The sequence below is a fragment of the Schistocerca americana genome, unplaced genomic scaffold, assembly GCF_021461395.2.
Source record: "Schistocerca americana isolate TAMUIC-IGC-003095 unplaced genomic scaffold, iqSchAmer2.1 HiC_scaffold_116, whole genome shotgun sequence".
Classification (NCBI taxonomy): domain Eukaryota; kingdom Metazoa; phylum Arthropoda; class Insecta; order Orthoptera; family Acrididae; genus Schistocerca; species Schistocerca americana.
Window position 1 is genome coordinate 267,901 of NW_025725220.1, and position 15,271 is coordinate 283,171.

Sequence of the window (15,271 nt, forward strand, 5' to 3'; positions counted from 1 at the left end):
ATTTCGCATCCTTTGGCAAGAGTCGGCGCCGGCGACGCAAGAGTACGCAGAGGACCGCGTTCTGGCGGCATCTTTAAGCAGTGCAGTGCAGGATTCAGCGTCTGCAGCATCTTCTCCACAGAATGCTACGGCGCTTGACGGCAGTCCCACTTTCCCTTGAGACATCCTGCTCGGGAAGCAGCGTGAAGGTACCGCTGGCCCGAGCATCGGTGGTTCAGTGGTAGAATGCTCGCCTGCCACGCGGGCGGCCCGGGTTCGATTCCCGGCCGATGCATCATTTTGTTTTTTCTCCGGTAGGGGTGCTGCGTGTCTTTCGCACTCGAACTGCGTGAGGCCATGAGAATGAACCGCGGATTCCGTGTGGAAAGAACCAATCATGCAGCGCGGACGACTGCTCGTTTGGACTCCTGCGTGCTATTGTACATACTGGCGTCGGCCTAGCATCGCAAGTTGCCTGCCGCGCCGTGAATGCACGTGTAGCAACAGAAAAAATGAGCCAGGGAGTGCAGACTCTATACCACTTGTATTCGGTACTTACCAAGATTCCAGAAGGTCTAACGATCGCCTGCCTCGGTAGCGCAGTAGGCAGCGCGTAAGTCTCATAATCTTAAGGTCGTGAGTTCGATCCTCACCCGGGGCATCTAATTTTCTGTGACTGAAGGTGGTGCTGTTGCTAGGGCGCCAACTTATTTCTTGTTTGTTATCCACAACGTTTCAACGCTTCAGCGGGAAAATGTTTACTTCCGGTTATTGCTACATACAGCTTCCCTATTCCTCTTCTCCCAGCAGAGCATGAAGCCAAAAGCATTGCTCTGCGACGTTTGAGGTGCGCGCCTTGCCAGTCAGTATGTGCAAAGATGCTCGCAAAGAGAGCGACAATGCGACAAGCGACCGTACGAACGGTCGAATGAAACGGCCGCATCCGGTGTGGTCTAGTGGCTAGGATACCTGGCTTTCACCCAGGAGGGCCCGGGTTCGATTCCGGTACCGGAACGGAATTTTTTCACACTAATCGTGACAAGTTTGAGCTGTCCGAGCGGGCCGTTTCCCGTCCTGCTCGCAATATAGCTACTGTTTCGTGACCGTCAGCAGAATATAGACTAGGGAAGGCAGACACACGACGACCATAGGAATGGTGTATGGCTTCATGCCACCTGATTCCAGCGTAGGGCTGAGCAGCTGCATCTGCCGAGGGCCCGTTAGCTCAGTTGGTTAGAGCGTCGTGCTAATAACGCGAAGGTCGTGGTTCGATCCCCCCACGGGCCACTTCTCTTTTACTACTGCGAAAAGGCAGCGCTGATTTCAGCTGGCGAGTGTGATGACCAAATGATCATCACCCTGCGTGGAAGTTGACAGAGGATCCGAACCCGACTCGTCGGGAAGCACTACAGCATTCACTCGGCAATGGCCATAATATCTTGAATACACTGGTTAGAGAAAATGAAAGAAAATGTCCGATTGCCGATGCGTAACAACTTTGGCCCTTGTCAGTACTTGGGCGGGGTGAGCGCATGGGAACACAGGGCACTATTGGCAGTTTTACTTCCTATTTTTGTTTCTCCTTTGTTTTCGGAGCTACAGCCCGATTCGGCCAGGGAGACGCCACCCGTGAAATGAAGGGGGCGTGCTGTGTGTCCTTCGCCTCGCCTCTCCTTACCTCTCTCAGTCGTTTCTCGTGCTTGTCGTTTTGATATAGGGCCGATTTGAGAGCGTCAGCTCTCGCGTCAGCTGAGCAAAGTCGAGACAAGTCGAGACACACTAAGGGCTGGTATGCAGCGAGTAAGAGGGCGAAAAAACAATAGTTTAAGAGCGCGTGGCAAAAGTACTCATACGCGAAATTAAAGCCCGCTGCGGTGGCCGGGAATCGAACCGGATCAACTGCTTGGAAGGCAACCATGCTGACCATTACACCACCACCGCACAAGCGAGCGCCCCGCCACCGCGCTGAGTCGGCTTCCCGCCTGTCGGCAGCGGCCGAAGGTGATCGTACCCGGCAGGCGCATTTCGAGGCAGGCTAGGGGAGCACATCCAGACGCATTCGGACAGCGTATCCGCGCACATTTCGCATCCTTTGGCAAGAGTCGGCGCCGGCGACGCAAGAGTACGCAGAGGACCGCGTTCTGGCGGCATCTTTAAGCAGTGCAGTGCAGGATTCAGCGTCTGCAGCATCTTCTCCACAGAATGCTACGGCGCTTGACGGCAGTCCCACTTTTCCCTTGAGGACATCTGCTCGGGAAGCAGCGTGAAGGTACCGCTGGCCCGGAATCGGTGGTTCAGTGTAGAATGCTCGCCTGCCACGCGGGCGGCCCGGGTTCGATTCCCGGCCGATGCATCATTTTGTTTTTTCTCCGGTAGGGGTGCTGCGTGTCTTTCGCACTCGAACTGCGTGAGCCATGAGAATGAACCGCGGGATTCCGTGTGGAAAGAACCAATCATGCAGCGCGGACGACTGCTCGTTTGGACTCCTGCGTGCTATTGTACATACTGGCGTCGGCCTAGCATCGCAAGTTGCCTGCCGCGCCGTGAATGCACGTGTGGTAGCAACAGAAAAAATGAGCCAGGGAGTGCAGACTCTCTACCACTTGTATTCGGTACTTACCAAGATTCCAGAAGGTCTACGATCGCCTGCCTCGGTAGCGCAGTAGGCAGCGCGTAAGTCTCATAATCTAAGGTCGTGAGTTCGATCCTCACCCGGGGCATCTAATTTTCTGTGACTGAAGGTGGTGCTGTTGCTAGGGCGCCAACTTATTTCTTGTTTGTTATCCACAACGTTTCAACGCTTCAGCGGGAAAATGTTTACTTCCTGTTATTGCTACATACAGCTTCCCTATTCCTCTTCTCCCAGCAGAGCATGAAGCCAAAAGCATTGCTCTGCGACGTTTGAGGTGCGCGCCTTGCCAGTCAGTATGTGCAAAGATGCTCGCAAAGAGAGCGACAATGCGACAAGCGACCGTACGAACGGTCGAATGAAACGGCCGCATCCGGTGTGGTCTAGTGGCTAGGATACCTGGCTTTCACCCAGGAGGCCCGGGTTCGATTCCCGTACCGGAACGAATTTTTTCCACACTAATCGTGACAAGTTTGAGCTGTCCGAGCGGCCGTTTCCCGTCCTGCTCGCAATATAGCTACTGTTTCGTGACCGTCAGCAGAATATAGACTAGGGAAGCAGACACACGACGACCATAGGAATGGTGTATGGCTTCATGCCACCTGATTCCAGCGTAGGGCTGAGCAGCTGCATCTGCCGAGGCCGTTAGCTCAGTTGGTTAGAGCGTCGTGCTAATAACGCGAAGGTCGTGGTTCGATCCCCCCACGGCCACTTCTCTTTTACTACTGCGAAAAGGCAGCGCCGATTTCAGCTGGCGAGTGTGATGACCAAATGATCATCACCCTGCGTGGAAGTTGACAGAGGATCCGAACCCGACTCGTCGGGAAGCACTACAGCATTCACCTCGGCAATGGCCATAATATCTTGAATACACTGGTTAGAGAAAATGAAAGAAATGTCCGATTGCCGATGCGTAACAACTTTGGCCCTTGTCAGTACTTGGGCGGGTGAGCGCATGGGAACAAGGGCACTATTGGCAGTTTTACTTCCTATTTTTGTTTCTCCTTTGTTTTCGGAGCTACAGCCCGATTCGGCCAGGGAGACGCCACCGTGAAATGAAGGGGGCGTGCTGTGTTCCATCGCCTCGCCTCTCCTTACCTCTCTCAGTCGTTTCTCGTGCTTGTCGTTTTGATATAGGCCGATTTGAGAGCGTCAGCTCTCGCGTCAGCTGAGCAAAGTCGAGACAAGTCGAGACACACTAAGGGCTGTATGCAGCGAGTAAGAGGGCGAAAAAACAATAGTTTAGAGCGCGTGGCAAAAGTACTCATACGCGAAATTAAAAGCCCGCTGCGGTGGCCGGGAATCGAACCCGGATCAACTGCTTGGAAGGCAACCATGCTGACCATTACACCACCACCGCACAAGCGAGCGCCCCGCCACCGCGCTGAGTCGGCTTCCCGCCTGTCGGCAGCGGCCGAAGGTGATCGTACCCGGCAGGCGCATTTCGAGGCAGGCTAGGGGAGCACATCCAGACGCATTCGGACAGCGTATCCGCGCACATTCGCATCCTTTGGCAAGAGTCGGCGCCGGCGACGCAAGGAGTACGCAGAGGACCGCGTTCTGGCGGCATCTTTAAGCAGTGCAGTGCAGGATTCAGCGTCTGCAGCATCTTCTCCACAGAATGCTACGGCGCTTGACGGCAGTCCCACTTTCCCTTGAGACATCTGCTCGGGAAGCAGCGTGAAGGTACCGCTGGCCCGAGCATCCGGTGGTTCAGTGGTAGAATGCTCGCCTGCCACGCGGCGGCCCGGGTTCGATTCCCGGCCGATGCATCATTTTGTTTTTTCTCCGGTAGGGGTGCTGCGTGTCTTTCGCACTCGAACTGCGTGAGCCATGAGAATGAACCGCGGGATTCCGTGTGGAAAGAACCAATCATGCAGCGCGGACGACTGCTCGTTTGGACTCCTGCGTGCTATTGTACATACTGGCGTCGGGCCTAGCATCCGCAAGTTGCCTGCCGGCGCCGTGAATGCACGTGGTAGCAACAGAAAAAATGAGCCAGGGAGTGCAGACTCTCTACCACTTGTATTCGGTACTTACCAGATTCCAGAAGGTCTACGATCGCCTGCCTCGGTAGCGCAGTAGGCAGCGCGTAAGTCTCATAATCTTAAGGTCGTGAGTTCGATCCTCACCCGGGGCATCTAATTTTCTGTGACTGAAGGTGGTGCTGTTGCTAGGGCGCCAACTTATTTCTTGTTTGTTATCCACAACGTTTCAACGCTTCAGCGGGAAACTGTTTACTTCCTGTTATTGCTACATACAGCTTCCCTATTCCTCTTCTCCCAGCAGAGCATGAAGCCAAAAGCATTGCTCTGCGACGTTTGAGGTGCGCGCCTTGCCAGTCAGTATGTGCAAAGATGCTCGCAAAGAGAGCGACAATGCGACAAGCGACCGTACGAACGGTCGAATGAAACGGCCCGCATCCGGTGCTGGTCTAGTGGCTAGGATACCTGGCTTTCACCCAGGAGGCCCGGGTTCGATTCCCGGTACCGGAACGGAATTTTTTCCACACTAATCGTGACAGTTTGAGCTGTCCGAGCGGCCGTTTCCCGTCCTGCTCGCAATATAGCTACTGTTTCGTGACCGTCAGCAGAATATAGACTAGGGAAGCAGACACACGACGACCATAGGAATGGTGTATGGCTTCATGCCACCTGATTCCAGCGTAGGGCTGAGCAGCTGCATCTGCCGAGCCCGTTAGCTCAGTTGGTTAGAGCGTCGTGCTAATAACGCGAAGGTCGTGGGTTCGATCCCCCCACGGGCCACTTCTCTTTTACTACTGCGAAAAGGCAGCGCCGATTTCAGCTGGCGAGTGTGATGACCAAATGATCATCACCCTGCGTGGAAGTTGACAGAGGATCCGAACCCGACTCGTCGGGAAGCACTACAGCATTCACTCGGCAATGGCCATAATATCTTGAATACACTGGTTAGAGAAAATGAAAGAAAATGTCCGATTGCCGATGCGTAACAACTTTGGCCCTTGTCAGTACTTGGGCGGGTGGAGCGCATGGGAACACAGGGCACTATTGGCAGTTTTACTTCCTATTTTTGTTTCTCCTTTGTTTTCGGAGCTACAGCCCGATTCGGCCAGGGAGACGCCACCGTGAAATGAAGGGGGCGTGCTGTGTGTCCATCGCCTCGCCTCTCCTTACCTCTCTCAGTCGTTTCTCGTGCTTGTCGTTTTGATATAGGCCGATTTGAGAGCGTCAGCTCTCGCGTCAGCTGAGCAAAGTCGAGACAAGTCGAGACCACACTAAGGGCTGGTATGCAGCGAGTAAGAGGGCGAAAAAACAATAGTTTAAGAGCGCGTGGCAAAAGTACTCATACGCGAAATTAAAAGCCCGCTGCGGTGGCCGGGAATCGAACCCGGATCAACTGCTTGGAAGGCAACCATGCTGACCATTACACCACCACCGCACAAGCGAGCGCCCCGCCACCGCGCTGAGTCGGCTTCCCGCCTGTCGGCAGCGGCCGAAGAGTGATCGTACCCGGCAGGCGCATTTCGAGGCAGGCTAGGGGAGCACATCCAGACGCATTCGGACAGCGTATCCGCGCACATTTCGCATCCTTTGGCAAGAGTCGGCGCCGGCGACGCAAGAGTACGCAGAGGACCGCGTTCTGGCGGCATCTTTAAGCAGTGCAGTGCAGGATTCAGCGTCTGCAGCATCTTCTCCACAGATGCTACGGCGCTTGACGGCAGTCCCACTTTCCCTTGAGACATCTGCTCGGGAAGCAGCGTGAAGGTACCGCTGGCCCGAGCATCGGTGGTTCAGTGGTAGAATGCTCGCCTGCCACGCGGCGGCCCGGGTTCGATTCCCGCCGATGCATCATTTGTTTTTTCTCCGGTAGGGGTGCTGCGTGTCTTTCGCACTCGAACTGCGTGAGCCATGAGAATGAACCGCGGATTCCGTGTGGAAAGAACCAATCATGCAGCGCGGACGACTGCTCGTTTGGACTCCTGCGTGCTATTGTACATACTGGCGTCGGCCTAGCATCGCAAGTTGCCTGCCGCGCCGTGAATGCACGTGTAGCAACAGAAAAAATGAGCCAGGGAGTGCAGACTCTCTACCACTTGTATTCGGTACTTACCAAGATTCCAGAAGGTCTAACGATCGCCTGCCTCGGTAGCGCAGTAGGCAGCGCGTAAGTCTCATAATCTTAAGGTCGTGAGTTCGATCCTCACCCGGGGCATCTAATTTTCTGTGACTGAAGGTGGTGCTGTTGCTAGGGCGCCAACTTATTTCTTGTTTGTTATCCACAACGTTTCAACGCTTCAGCGGGAAAATGTTTACTTCCTGTTATTGCTACATACAGCTTCCCTATTCCTCTTCTCCCAGCAGAGCATGAAGCCAAAAGCATTGCTCTGCGACGTTTGAGGTGCGCGCCCTTGCCAGTCAGTATGTGCAAAGATGCTCGCAAAGAGAGCGACCAATGCGACAAGCGACCGTACGAACGGTCGAATGAAACGGCCGCATCCGGTGTGGTCTAGTGGCTAGGATACCTGGCTTCACCCAGGAGGCCCGGGTTCGATTCCCGGTACCGGAACGGAATTTTTTCCACACTAATCGTGACAAGTTTGAGCTGGTCCGAGCGGCCGTTTCCCGTCCTGCTCGCAATATAGCTACTGTTTCGTGACCGTCAGCAGAATATAGACTAGGGAAGCAGACACACGACGACCATAGGAATGGTGTATGGCTTCATGCCACCTGATTCCAGCGTAGGGCTGAGCAGCTGCATCTGCCGAGGCCCGTTAGCTCAGTTGGGTTAGAGCGTCGTGCTAATAACGCGAAGGTCGTGGGTACGATCCCCCCACGGGCCACTTCTCTTTTACTACTGCGAAAAGGCAGCGCCGATTTCAGCTGGCGAGTGTGATGACCAAATGATCATCACCCTGCGTGGAAGTTGACAGAGGATCCGAACCCGACTCGTCGGGAAGCACTACAGCATTCACTCGGCAATGGCCATAATATCTTGAATACACTGGTTAGAGAAAATGAAAGAAAATGTCCGATTGCCGATGCGTAACAACTTTGGCCTTGTCAGTACTTGGGCGGGTGAGCGCATGGGAACAGAACACAGGGCACTATTGGCAGTTTTACTTCCTATTTTTGTTTCTCCTTTGTTTTCGGAGCTACAGCCCGATTCGGCCAGGGAGACGCCACCGTGAAATGAAGGGGGCGTGCTGTGTGTCCATCGCCTCGCCTCTCCTTACCTCTCTCAGTCGTTTCTCGTGCTTGTCGTTTTGATATAGGCCGATTTGAGAGCGTCAGCTCTCGCGTCAGCTGAGCAAAGTCGAGACAAGTCGAGACACACTAAGGGCTGGTATGCAGCGAGTAAGAGGGCGAAAAAACAATAGTTTAAGAGCGCGTGGCAAAAGTACTCATACGCGAAATTAAAAGCCTGCTGCGGTGGCCGGGAATCGAACCCGGATCAACTGCTTGGAAGGCAACTATGCTGACCATTACACCACCACCGCACAAGCGAGCGCCCCGCCACCGCGCTGAGTCGGCTTCCCGCCTGTCGGCAGCGGCCGAAGGTGATCGTACCCGGCAGGCGCATTTCGAGGCAGGCTAGGGGAGCACATCCAGACGCATTCGGACAGCGTATCCGCGCACATTTCGCATCCTTTGGCAAGAGTCGGCGCCGGCGACGCAAGAGTACGCAGAGGACCGCGTTCTGGCGGCATCTTTAAGCAGTGCAGTGCAGGATTCAGCGTCTGCAGCATCTTCTCCACAGAATGCTACGGCGCTTGACGGCAGTCCCACTTTCCCTTGAGACATCTCCTCGGGAAGCAGCGTGAAGGTACCGCTGGCCCGAGCAGCGGTGGTTCAGTGGTAGAATGCTCGCCTGCCACGCGGGCGGCCCGGGTTCGATTCCCGGCCGATGCATCATTTTGTTTTTTCTCCGGTAGGGGTGCTGCGTGTCTTTCGCACTCGAACTGCGTGAGCCATGAGAATGAACCGCGGGATTCCGTGTGGAAAGAACCAATCATGCAGCGCGGACGACTGCTCGTTTGGACTCCTGCGTGCTATTGTACATACTGGCGTCGGCCTAGCATCGCAAGTTGCCTGCCGCGCCGTGAATGCACGTGTAGCAACAGAAAAAATGAGCCAGGGAGTGCAGACTCTCTACCACTTGTATTCGGTACTTACCAAGATTCCAGAAGGTCTAACGATCGCCTGCCTCGGTAGCGCAGTAGGCAGCGCGTAAGTCTCATAATCTTAAGGTCGTGAGTTCGATCCTCACCCGGGGCATCTAATTTTCTGTGACTGAAGGTGGTGCTGTTGCTAGGGCGCCAACTTATTTCTTGTTTGTTATCCACAACGTTTCAACGCTTCAGCGGGAAAATGTTTACTTCCTGTTATTGCTACATACAGCTTCCCTATTCCTCTTCTCCCAGCAGAGCATGAAGCCAAAAGCATTGCTCTGCGACGTTTGAGGTGCGCGCCTTGCCAGTCAGTATGTGCAAAGATGCTCGCAAAGAGAGCGACAATGCGACAAGCGACCGTACGAACGGTCGAATGAAACGGCCGCATCCGGTGTGGTCTAGTGGCTAGGATACCTGGCTTTCACCCAGGAGGCCCGGGTTCGATTCCCGGTACCGGAACGGAATTTTTTCCACACTAATCGTGACAAGTTTGAGCTGTCCGAGCGGCCGTTTCCCGTCCTGCTCGCAATATAGCTACTGTTTCGTGACCGTCAGCAGAATATAGACTAGGGAAGCAGACACACGACGACCATAGGAATGGTGTATGGCTTCATGCCACCTGATTCCAGCGTAGGGCTGAGCAGCTGCATCTGCCGAGGCCCGTTAGCTCAGTTGGTTAGTGCGTCGTGCTAATAACGCGAAGGTCGTGGGTTCGATCCCCCCACGGGCCACTTCTCTTTTACTACTGCGAAAAGGCAGCGCCGATTTCAGCTGGCGAGTGTGATGACCAAATGATCATCACCCTGCGTGGAAGTTGACAGAGGATCCGAACCCGACTCGTCGGGAAGCACTACAGCATTCACTCGGCAATGGCCATAATATCTTGAATACACTGGTTAGAGAAAATGAAAGAAAATGTCCGATTGCCGATGCGTAACAACTTTGGCCCTTGTCAGTACTTGGGCGGGTGAGCGCATGGGAACACAGGGCACTATTGGCAGTTTTACTTCCTATTTTTGTTTCTCCTTTGTTTTCGGAGCTACAGCCCGATTCGGCCAGGGAGACGCCACCGTGAAATGAAGGGGGCGTGCTGTGTGTCCATCGCCTCGCCTCTCCTTACCTCTCTCAGTCGTTTCTCGTGCTTGTCGTTTTGATATAGGCCGATTTGAGAGCGTCAGCTCTCGCGTCAGCTGAGCAAAGTCGAGACAAGTCGAGACACACTAAGGGCTGGTATGCAGCGAGTAAGAGGGCGAAAAAACAATAGTTTAAGAGCGCGTGGCAAAAGTACTCATACGCGAAATTAAAAGCCTGCTGCGGTGGCCGGGAATCGAACCCGGATCAACTGCTTGGAAGGCAACTATGCTGACCATTACACCACCACCGCACAAGCGAGCGCCCCGCCACCGCGCTGAGTCGGCTTCCCGCCTGTCGGCAGCGGCCGAAGGTGATCGTACCCGGCAGGCGCATTTCGAGGCAGGCTAGGGGAGCACATCCAGACGCATTCGGACAGCGTATCCGCGCACATTTCGCATCCTTTGGCAAGAGTCGGCGCCGGCGACGCAAGAGTACGCAGAGGACCGCGTTCTGGCGGCATCTTTAAGCAGTGCAGTGCAGGATTCAGCGTCTGCAGCATCTTCTCCACAGAATGCTACGGCGCTTGACGGCAGTCCCACTTTCCCTTGAGACATCTGCTCGGGAAGCAGCGTGAAGGTACCGCTGGCCCGAGCAGCGGTGGTTCAGTGGTAGAATGCTCGCCTGCCACGCGGGCGGCCCGGGTTCGATTCCCGGCCGATGCATCATTTTGTTTTTTCTCCGGTAGGGGTGCTGCGTGTCTTTCGCACTCGAACTGCGTGAGCCATGAGAATGAACCGCGGGATTCCGTGTGGAAAGAACCAATCATGCAGCGCGGACGACTGCTCGTTTGGACTCCTGCGTGCTATTGTACATACTGGCGTCGGCCTAGCATCGCAAGTTGCCTGCCGCGCCGTGAATGCACGTGTAGCAACAGAAAAAATGAGCCAGGGAGTGCAGACTCTCTACCACTTGTATTCGGTACTTACCAAGATTCCAGAAGGTCTAACGATCGCCTGCCTCGGTAGCGCAGTAGGCAGCGCGTAAGTCTCATAATCTTAAGGTCGTGAGTTCGATCCTCACCCGGGGCATCTAATTTTCTGTGACTGAAGGTGGTGCTGTTGCTAGGGCGCCAACTTATTTCTTGTTTGTTATCCACAACGTTTCAACGCTTCAGCGGGAAAATGTTTACTTCCTGTTATTGCTACATACAGCTTCCCTATTCCTCTTCTCCCAGCAGAGCATGAAGCCAAAAGCATTGCTCTGCGACGTTTGAGGTGCGCGCCTTGCCAGTCAGTATGTGCAAAGATGCTCGCAAAGAGAGCGACAATGCGACAAGCGACCGTACGAACGGTCGAATGAAACGGCCGCATCCGGTGTGGTCTAGTGGCTAGGATACCTGGCTTTCACCCAGGAGGCCCGGGTTCGATTCCCGGTACCGGAACGGAATTTTTTCCACACTAATCGTGACAAGTTTGAGCTGTCCGAGCGGCCGTTTCCCGTCCTGCTCGCAATATAGCTACTGTTTCGTGACCGTCAGCAGAATATAGACTAGGGAAGCAGACACACGACGACCATAGGAATGGTGTATGGCTTCATGCCACCTGATTCCAGCGTAGGGCTGAGCAGCTGCATCTGCCGAGGCCCGTTAGCTCAGTTGGTTAGAGCGTCGTGCTAATAACGCGAAGGTCGTGGGTTCGATCCCCCCACGGGCCACTTCTCTTTTACTACTGCGAAAAGGCAGCGCCGATTTCAGCTGGCGAGTGTGATGACCAAATGATCATCACCCTGCGTGGAAGTTGACAGAGGATCCGAACCCGACTCGTCGGGAAGCACTACAGCATTCACTCGGCAATGGCCATAATATCTTGAATACACTGGTTAGAGAAAATGAAAGAAAATGTCCGATTGCCGATGCGTAACAACTTTGGCCCTTGTCAGTACTTGGGCGGGTGAGCGCATGGGAACACAGGGCACTATTGGCAGTTTTACTTCCTATTTTTGTTTCTCCTTTGTTTTCGGAGCTACAGCCCGATTCGGCCAGGGAGACGCCACCGTGAAATGAAGGGGGCGTGCTGTGTGTCCATCGCCTCGCCTCTCCTTACCTCTCTCAGTCGTTTCTCGTGCTTGTCGTTTTGATATAGGCCGATTTGAGAGCGTCAGCTCTCGCGTCAGCTGAGCAAAGTCGAGACAAGTCGAGACACACTAAGGGCTGGTATGCAGCGAGTAAGAGGGCGAAAAAACAATAGTTTAAGAGCGCGTGGCAAAAGTACTCATACGCGAAATTAAAAGCCTGCTGCGGTGGCCGGGAATCGAACCCGGATCAACTGCTTGGAAGGCAACTATTCCGACCATTACACCACCACCGCACAAGCGAGCGCCCCGCCACCGCGCTGAGTCGGCTTCCCGCCTGTCGGCAGCGGCCGAAGGTGATCGTACCCGGCAGGCGCATTTCGAGGCAGGCTAGGGGAGCACATCCAGACGCATTCGGACAGCGTATCCGCGCACATTTCGCATCCTTTGGCAAGAGTCGGCGCCGGCGACGCAAGAGTACGCAGAGGACCGCGTTCTGGCGGCATCTTTAAGCAGTGCAGTGCAGGATTCAGCGTCTGCAGCATCTTCTCCACAGAATGCTACGGCGCTTGACGGCAGTCCCACTTTCCCTTGAGACATCTGCTCGGGAAGCAGCGTGAAGGTACCGCTGGCCCGAGCAGCGGTGGTTCAGTGGTAGAATGCTCGCCTGCCACGCGGGCGGCCCGGGTTCGATTCCCGGCCGATGCATCATTTTGTTTTTTCTCCGGTAGGGGTGCTGCGTGTCTTTCGCACTCGAACTGCGTGAGCCATGAGAATGAACCGCGGGATTCCGTGTGGAAAGAACCAATCATGCAGCGCGGACGACTGCTCGTTTGGACTCCTGCGTGCTATTGTACATACTGGCGTCGGCCTAGCATCGCAAGTTGCCTGCCGCGCCGTGAATGCACGTGTAGCAACAGAAAAAATGAGCCAGGGAGTGCAGACTCTCTACCACTTGTATTCGGTACTTACCAAGATTCCAGAAGGTCTAACGATCGCCTGCCTCGGTAGCGCAGTAGGCAGCGCGTAAGTCTCATAATCTTAAGGTCGTGAGTTCGATCCTCACCCGGGGCATCTAATTTTCTGTGACTGAAGGTGGTGCTGTTGCTAGGGCGCCAACTTATTTCTTGTTTGTTATCCACAACGTTTCAACGCTTCAGCGGGAAAATGTTTACTTCCTGTTATTGCTACATACAGCTTCCCTATTCCTCTTCTCCCAGCAGAGCATGAAGCCAAAAGCATTGCTCTGCGACGTTTGAAGTGCGCGCCTTGCCAGTCAGTATGTGCAAAGATGCTCGCAAAGAGAGCGACAATGCGACAAGCGACCGTACGAACGGTCGAATGAAACGGCCGCATCCGGTGTGGTCTAGTGGCTAGGATACCTGGCTTTCACCCAGGAGGCCCGGGTTCGATTCCCGGTACCGGAACGGAATTTTTTCCACACTAATCGTGACAAGTTTGAGCTGTCCGAGCGGCCGTTTCCCGTCCTGCTCGCAATATAGCTACTGTTTCGTGACCGTCAGCAGAATATAGACTAGGGAAGCAGACACACGACGACCATAGGAATGGTGTATGGCTTCATGCCACCTGATTCCAGCGTAGGGCTGAGCAGCTGCATCTGCCGAGGCCCGTTAGCTCAGTTGGTTAGAGCGTCGTGCTAATAACGCGAAGGTCGTGGGTTCGATCCCCCCACGGGCCACTTCTCTTTTACTACTGCGAAAAGGCAGCGCCGATTTCAGCTGGCGAGTGTGATGACCAAATGATCATCACCCTGCGTGGAAGTTGACAGAGGATCCGAACCCGACTCGTCGGGAAGCACTACAGCATTCACTCGGCAATGGCCATAATATCTTGAATACACTGGTTAGAGAAAATGAAAGAAAATGTCCGATTGCCGATGCGTAACAACTTTGGCCCTTGTCAGTACTTGGGCGGGTGAGCGCATGGGAACACAGGGCACTATTGGCAGTTTTACTTCCTATTTTTGTTTCTCCTTTGTTTTCGGAGCTACAGCCCGATTCGGCCAGGGAGACGCCACCGTGAAATGAAGGGGGCGTGCTGTGTGTCCATCGCCTCGCCTCTCCTTACCTCTCTCAGTCGTTTCTCGTGCTTGTCGTTTTGATATAGGCCGATTTGAGAGCGTCAGCTCTCGCGTCAGCTGAGCAAAGTCGAGACAAGTCGAGACACACTAAGGGCTGGTATGCAGCGAGTAAGAGGGCGAAAAAACAATAGTTTAAGAGCGCGTGGCAAAAGTACTCATACGCGAAATTAAAAGCCTGCTGCGGTGGCCGGGAATCGAACCCGGATCAACTGCTTGGAAGGCAACTATGCCGACCATTACACCACCACCGCACAAGCGAGCGCCCCGCCACCGCGCTGAGTCGGCTTCCCGCCTGTCGGCAGCGGCCGAAGGTGATCGTACCCGGCAGGCGCATTTCGAGGCAGGCTAGGGGAGCACATCCAGACGCATTCGGACAGCGTATCCGCGCACATTTCGCATCCTTTGGCAAGAGTCGGCGCCGGCGACGCAAGAGTACGCAGAGGACCGCGTTCTGGCGGCATCTTTAAGCAGTGCAGTGCAGGATTCAGCGTCTGCAGCATCTTCTCCACAGAATGCTACGGCGCTTGACGGCAGTCCCACTTTCCCTTGAGACATCTGCTCGGGAAGCAGCGTGAAGGTACCGCTGGCCCGAGCAGCGGTGGTTCAGTGGTAGAATGCTCGCCTGCCACGCGGGCGGCCCGGGTTCGATTCCCGGGAGATGCATCATTTTGTTTTTTCTCCGGTAGGGGTGCTGCGTGTCTTTCGCACTCGAACTGCGTGAGCCATGAGAATGAACCGCGGGATTCCGTGTGGAAAGAACCAATCATGCAGCGCGGACGACTGCTCGTTTGGACTCCTGCGTGCTATTGTACATACTGGCGTCGGCCTAGCATCGCAAGTTGCCTGCCGCGCCGTGAATGCACGTGTAGCAACAGAAAAAATGAGCCAGGGAGTGCAGACTCTCTACCACTTGTATTCGGTACTTACCAAGATTCCAGAAGGTCTAACGATCGCCTGCCTCGGTAGCGCAGTAGGCAGCGCGTAAGTCTCATAATCTTAAGGTCGTGAGTTCGATCCTCACCCGGGGCATCTAATTTTCTGTGACTGAAGGTGGTGCTGTTGCTAGGGCGCCAACTTATTTCTTGTTTGTTATCCACAACGTTTCAACGCTTCAGCGGGAAAATGTTTACTTCCTGTTATTGCTACATACAGCTTCCCTATTCCTCTTCTCCCAGCAGAGCATGAAGCCAAAAGCATTGCTCTGCGACGTTTGAGGTGCGCGCCTTGCCAGTCAGTATGTGCAAAGATGCTCGCAAAGAGAGCGACA

At 54.6% G+C, this 15,271-nt stretch overlaps 32 non-coding genes across 32 annotated transcripts; 26 read left to right on the top strand and 6 right to left on the bottom strand.

The window, feature by feature from the left end:
• Nucleotides 1–203: 203 nt before the first annotated feature.
• On the top strand, nucleotides 204–274 carry Trnag-gcc. The gene has a single exon. It is a non-coding gene; the product is annotated as a tRNA-Gly (tRNA).
• Nucleotides 275–567: 293 nt separating this feature from the next.
• On the top strand, nucleotides 568–640 carry Trnam-cau. The gene has a single exon. It is a non-coding gene; the product is annotated as a tRNA-Met (tRNA).
• Nucleotides 641–921: 281 nt separating this feature from the next.
• Trnae-uuc lies at nucleotides 922–993 on the top strand. Its single transcript has one exon. It is a non-coding gene; the product is annotated as a tRNA-Glu (tRNA).
• Nucleotides 994–1,193: 200 nt separating this feature from the next.
• Nucleotides 1,194–1,266, top strand: Trnai-aau. Its single transcript has one exon. It is a non-coding gene; the product is annotated as a tRNA-Ile (tRNA).
• Nucleotides 1,267–1,849: 583 nt separating this feature from the next.
• Nucleotides 1,850–1,920, bottom strand: Trnag-ucc. Its single transcript has one exon. It is a non-coding gene; the product is annotated as a tRNA-Gly (tRNA).
• Nucleotides 1,921–2,627: 707 nt separating this feature from the next.
• Nucleotides 2,628–2,699, top strand: Trnam-cau. Its single transcript has one exon. It is a non-coding gene; the product is annotated as a tRNA-Met (tRNA).
• Nucleotides 2,700–2,980: 281 nt separating this feature from the next.
• Trnae-uuc lies at nucleotides 2,981–3,051 on the top strand. The gene has a single exon. It is a non-coding gene; the product is annotated as a tRNA-Glu (tRNA).
• Nucleotides 3,052–3,896: 845 nt separating this feature from the next.
• Nucleotides 3,897–3,968, bottom strand: Trnag-ucc. Its single transcript has one exon. It is a non-coding gene; the product is annotated as a tRNA-Gly (tRNA).
• Nucleotides 3,969–4,309: 341 nt separating this feature from the next.
• Trnag-gcc lies at nucleotides 4,310–4,380 on the top strand. Its single transcript has one exon. It is a non-coding gene; the product is annotated as a tRNA-Gly (tRNA).
• Nucleotides 4,381–4,675: 295 nt separating this feature from the next.
• Trnam-cau lies at nucleotides 4,676–4,748 on the top strand. Its single transcript has one exon. It is a non-coding gene; the product is annotated as a tRNA-Met (tRNA).
• A 282-nt stretch (nucleotides 4,749–5,030) lies between these two features.
• Trnae-uuc lies at nucleotides 5,031–5,103 on the top strand. Its single transcript has one exon. It is a non-coding gene; the product is annotated as a tRNA-Glu (tRNA).
• Nucleotides 5,104–5,299: 196 nt separating this feature from the next.
• On the top strand, nucleotides 5,300–5,373 carry Trnai-aau. The gene has a single exon. It is a non-coding gene; the product is annotated as a tRNA-Ile (tRNA).
• A 583-nt stretch (nucleotides 5,374–5,956) lies between these two features.
• Nucleotides 5,957–6,028, bottom strand: Trnag-ucc. Its single transcript has one exon. It is a non-coding gene; the product is annotated as a tRNA-Gly (tRNA).
• Nucleotides 6,029–6,729: 701 nt separating this feature from the next.
• On the top strand, nucleotides 6,730–6,802 carry Trnam-cau. The gene has a single exon. It is a non-coding gene; the product is annotated as a tRNA-Met (tRNA).
• Nucleotides 6,803–7,355: 553 nt separating this feature from the next.
• On the top strand, nucleotides 7,356–7,430 carry Trnai-aau. Its single transcript has one exon. It is a non-coding gene; the product is annotated as a tRNA-Ile (tRNA).
• Nucleotides 7,431–8,015: 585 nt separating this feature from the next.
• On the bottom strand, nucleotides 8,016–8,087 carry Trnag-ucc. The gene has a single exon. It is a non-coding gene; the product is annotated as a tRNA-Gly (tRNA).
• Nucleotides 8,088–8,428: 341 nt separating this feature from the next.
• Trnag-gcc lies at nucleotides 8,429–8,499 on the top strand. Its single transcript has one exon. It is a non-coding gene; the product is annotated as a tRNA-Gly (tRNA).
• A 293-nt stretch (nucleotides 8,500–8,792) lies between these two features.
• Trnam-cau lies at nucleotides 8,793–8,865 on the top strand. Its single transcript has one exon. It is a non-coding gene; the product is annotated as a tRNA-Met (tRNA).
• Nucleotides 8,866–9,146: 281 nt separating this feature from the next.
• Nucleotides 9,147–9,218, top strand: Trnae-uuc. The gene has a single exon. It is a non-coding gene; the product is annotated as a tRNA-Glu (tRNA).
• Nucleotides 9,219–9,416: 198 nt separating this feature from the next.
• Trnai-aau lies at nucleotides 9,417–9,490 on the top strand. Its single transcript has one exon. It is a non-coding gene; the product is annotated as a tRNA-Ile (tRNA).
• A 581-nt stretch (nucleotides 9,491–10,071) lies between these two features.
• Nucleotides 10,072–10,143, bottom strand: Trnag-ucc. The gene has a single exon. It is a non-coding gene; the product is annotated as a tRNA-Gly (tRNA).
• A 341-nt stretch (nucleotides 10,144–10,484) lies between these two features.
• Trnag-gcc lies at nucleotides 10,485–10,555 on the top strand. The gene has a single exon. It is a non-coding gene; the product is annotated as a tRNA-Gly (tRNA).
• A 293-nt stretch (nucleotides 10,556–10,848) lies between these two features.
• Nucleotides 10,849–10,921, top strand: Trnam-cau. Its single transcript has one exon. It is a non-coding gene; the product is annotated as a tRNA-Met (tRNA).
• A 281-nt stretch (nucleotides 10,922–11,202) lies between these two features.
• On the top strand, nucleotides 11,203–11,274 carry Trnae-uuc. The gene has a single exon. It is a non-coding gene; the product is annotated as a tRNA-Glu (tRNA).
• A 198-nt stretch (nucleotides 11,275–11,472) lies between these two features.
• Nucleotides 11,473–11,546, top strand: Trnai-aau. The gene has a single exon. It is a non-coding gene; the product is annotated as a tRNA-Ile (tRNA).
• Nucleotides 11,547–12,540: 994 nt separating this feature from the next.
• Nucleotides 12,541–12,611, top strand: Trnag-gcc. The gene has a single exon. It is a non-coding gene; the product is annotated as a tRNA-Gly (tRNA).
• Nucleotides 12,612–12,904: 293 nt separating this feature from the next.
• Trnam-cau lies at nucleotides 12,905–12,977 on the top strand. Its single transcript has one exon. It is a non-coding gene; the product is annotated as a tRNA-Met (tRNA).
• Nucleotides 12,978–13,258: 281 nt separating this feature from the next.
• Nucleotides 13,259–13,330, top strand: Trnae-uuc. Its single transcript has one exon. It is a non-coding gene; the product is annotated as a tRNA-Glu (tRNA).
• A 198-nt stretch (nucleotides 13,331–13,528) lies between these two features.
• Nucleotides 13,529–13,602, top strand: Trnai-aau. The gene has a single exon. It is a non-coding gene; the product is annotated as a tRNA-Ile (tRNA).
• A 581-nt stretch (nucleotides 13,603–14,183) lies between these two features.
• Trnag-ucc lies at nucleotides 14,184–14,255 on the bottom strand. The gene has a single exon. It is a non-coding gene; the product is annotated as a tRNA-Gly (tRNA).
• A 344-nt stretch (nucleotides 14,256–14,599) lies between these two features.
• Trnag-gcc lies at nucleotides 14,600–14,667 on the top strand. Its single transcript has one exon. It is a non-coding gene; the product is annotated as a tRNA-Gly (tRNA).
• Nucleotides 14,668–14,960: 293 nt separating this feature from the next.
• On the top strand, nucleotides 14,961–15,033 carry Trnam-cau. The gene has a single exon. It is a non-coding gene; the product is annotated as a tRNA-Met (tRNA).
• The last annotated feature ends 238 nt before the right edge of the window (nucleotides 15,034–15,271 follow it).